The sequence below is a fragment of the Triticum aestivum genome, chromosome 5B (genome assembly GCF_018294505.1).
Source record: "Triticum aestivum cultivar Chinese Spring chromosome 5B, IWGSC CS RefSeq v2.1, whole genome shotgun sequence".
Taxonomy (NCBI): Eukaryota; Viridiplantae; Streptophyta; class Magnoliopsida; order Poales; family Poaceae; genus Triticum; species Triticum aestivum.
The window spans coordinates 94,381,964-94,385,890 of NC_057807.1; positions in this window are offsets into that span (position 1 = coordinate 94,381,964).

Sequence of the window (3,927 nt, forward strand, 5' to 3'; positions counted from 1 at the left end):
CTCATGATTAGACGCTTTTAACACGGCAGTTTGATAGTGGTTGCACCTTGCATTGATTTCTATGTTGTACTACTTCTAATTTTTTGAATTGCCACTTATGACAAGACACTTTTAACTTGGCAGAGTAATATTGGTTGCATCTTTCATATGGTGTCTAGCTTGCATTACTTCTATTTTCGTGAAAATCCTTTTGCTTAGTTTACACAGGGTAGTTATGAACATGTCACAGCGTCCTGCTTTTCTTACATATTCCATCCTCATACGGTTGTCATACATCAAAGTATTGCTTGTCTGTATCATGCATCAATGAGTTTTGAAGAGCGGTTTTATTCTTTTGTATTATGGGTACGACTTGACATGGAAAAGTTAAAAAAGAGCAAGGAAAATAATATAGTAGGGAGTGGTGTTACTTGTCGGATGAAACAAAAAAGGATATGTCGTCGAGATTCTGCTAGTACTTATAGTGCAGTAGAGGTCCAAGTCCACCGGCTAAATCTACAAACACAGTATCACCTGCTCCACCAGCTACAACATCCGCTTCAACTGTACCAGCATCTCAACGAGTTACTCGTTCGTTTGCTCTGGAACTGGCTAGTTCCCAAGCTGCCTTCACACCTAACACTACTTCCGAAGCACTGTTGACACAACATGACTTGGCAAGATCAGATGAACCTCATGAGCATCAACACCAAGATGGTACCTGGCCGAGTCAAGTTGCAGTTGCATGCTCCTTTATATGTACTCTCACAGTTTGATGTGCACTAACACTTTCCATATTCGTTGTTGAACTAGCACCACAGTGTAAGAGGAAACAGACATCAGGGATAATGCTTGACAGATTAACAAAATCTAAAGGAGGAAGAATGGAGATCCATTTTGAGGCAGGTTTAAAAAGGCCATGTGATGCTACAAAGTCAGCCAAGTTAGTATCAAAGGCAGCCATTGTCGTTAGGTTTCATGCATGTATCCTCCCAACGTGGATCCAGTACCGGAATGATGAACACAATACCCAGTTTAACACTTTCCTTGACCATTTATCCGTAATTAATGTTATTCATCGCAATTCGTAATATTGTCTTGCTCTGTCCCATACTTTCTATATTCCTCCTAATAAGACTCACATTATTTTTTCAACAGATGAGGTTCAAGATGGATCAGAAAGATGATGCAACTAAACAAACATGCACTCATGTTTTTCAGTCTGCTCTGCGACAGTATCGATACCACCTTAGAAAATCTCACTTTGAAGGCAAGGCTAACAATGAAATCGCCCAAACATCTCAAGTGGAATATATTATAGATGAAGACTGGACAACCCCTGTTAAACACTGGTCTGATCCAAAGTATCAGGTATGCTATATGTATTTGATCAGACCACATATTGAACTTGTATTTATGTATGTGCCTTACAAGTGTATCTTCTTCTAGGCTAACTGTTTGAAGAACAAGACGAACTGTTCTATAGTGAAATTCCAATAGACAACATGATCTCATAGCTATATTGCACACTGTGAGGCTCTTGTAAATAGCTGCTACTTCCTTATTTTCTCTGTGCCATATTATCATATCTATATTGACTTGTTCCAAATACAGAGGAAAGCCCGTGCGGACCAAAAAGAACCTGAACCGAATGCAGTGCAAATCTTCAAGGATTGCCACACCAGCAAGATGAAGGGCATGAGCACACCCGTTCAAGCCGCTGTTGTAAGTCCTTACTCCTCCTGCCTTTGAACTGATTGGTATTGTGATGTGTTCATTTAACTACATGGTTTGCAGCCAATGTCAGTTACTTTGTTCACTTTTATACAGAGTTGTCTTAACATATCATTTCACCTTACATGGTTTAAAAGAGATGAAGGATATTATTTTGGTCTTGATCTGTAATCTAGTTGTTATGTTCACGTATGCACAATGATAAAATAGCCTGTTTGTTTTATATATGTTTGCCCATGATATGAATGATGTCATACTATGTTCATCCTACTTTAAACCATGTCTCTTTATCCTTAGATGTCAACGAATGTGAGGAAATAGACAATACAGTAGGCATGCTACATGGACATATGTTCCGAAAGTGATTGTATTATGTAGTTGGCACTACAATACATGCTAATGTATTACAGTAGTTCACCAAAATAAGTTATGTATAAACGTGTAACCTACTTTGTTTGTTTTTGTCTCATTAGTAACTTATCTGGTACACTAATCTACAAGTTCAAACTTACAGGAAGCTATGGAACAAATGATTGAACATCCACAACCACCTGAAGGTGATGAGGCTACCATAGGCACAATGTCACCTCTTGCTGCAGTGCGTCAGTATCTCTCCACTAATAGTGCAAAAAGCACCTTCCTGTGTAATTCTGGGTTGGTTGTCAAGGTAACCTCGTCCAAATCGCCTACTGAACAAAATCTTCCAGCTAGACAGAGTGATATATCTGTGCTCCAAACACAAGTCAAATCCATAATGGACGTCGTTTCAGAAACAAGAATAGTGGTTGACAAATGTCGTCAAGATATGAATGGTTTTGAAACCAGACTATCAGACATTTGCTTCGTTGTTCAAGAGCAATGGCGGAAAAAGGTGAAGGTTGTGCTGCTCCATCAGATTCTACAGCATGAAACATTAGCACTCAGGTCAAATGATCCGTGCTTCTATACATCTGATCGTGCTTTTATCTGCAAGGACTGTAAACTTTATGCCAACAGGCCTTTTGTTGTATGGTTGGAATTTATTTTGTTGTGATACAACATTTATGATGTTGGCTGCAGTAATTACAATGTTATTTTTGTATAGTGTAGGTTTATCTTAGTAATGTATTCGGCTGAAAGCTTCATTGGAGCCCAACATGCCAACATTCGTCGGGCCCATTCCAATTGGGCTAAAAACGATTATGGTGCGAAATTTGCATGTAGCCCACTAAAAACATTTGGGCCTAAATCAGCATAAGCTTTCATATTTTTCTAGTAGGCCTGTGCCCATAGTGGGCCTTTAATAGGCCGAAAGTGAGATTGGGCCCTGATTGTGCCAAATAACCCACTGGTCTTAGCAGGCCGAAATGGTGGCCCATTTACAATGTGGGTCTTTCACAGGCCAAAATTTGGATTGGCCGAAAATGGGCCGACCTAATACACGGGCCTTTAACAGGCCGGAAGTTCGGTCGGGCTAGATTAGCATCATTTTTATATGGGCCCTTAATGGGCCCGATGTGACGTTGGGCCACATATGGCCCATGGATTTCGTCAGACGTAACAGGCCGAAAGTGGCCCAAATCTATAGTGGGCCTCTAACGGGCCGAATTTCAGACATGGCCGAATATGACCCAAATCTTTCATGGTCGTTTATGGGCCGAAAGTTTCAATGGCCTGTAAATGGGCCCAAACGAAGCAGGACCTTTAACAGGCCAGAAATACACGGGGCCATAATTCGGCCCAAATACTTAGTTGACTGTTAACGGGCCAGAAGTGACCATGGGCCGCGATGATGACAAGTTTAGGACAGGACATTGACGGGCCAATTTGACACTAGCCGTATGGGGCTGAACTGGGAATGTTGGGCCTTTAGCTAGGCTGACCCATTATGGTCTGCAAAATCTTGTGGGCCTTTAGCTGGGCCGGCCCATTGTAGTCCGTTAAATCTTGTGGGCCTTTAGCTGGGCTGGCCCATTATGGTCTGCAAAATGTTGTGGGCGTTTAGCTGGGCCAGCCCATTGTGGTCTGCAAAATCTTGTGGGCCTTTAGCTGGAACGACCCATTATGGTCCGCTAAATCTTGTGGGCCTTTAGTTGGGCCGGCCCATTTAAACTTTATGGGCCACTTTTGGGCCCATCCACGTGTCAACATATCATAGGCCCATCTCGACCGTTGGATGAGTGACACATGTGCCAATGCGGAGCTGACGCGTGGTTCTGTCGGCTACACGTGGAA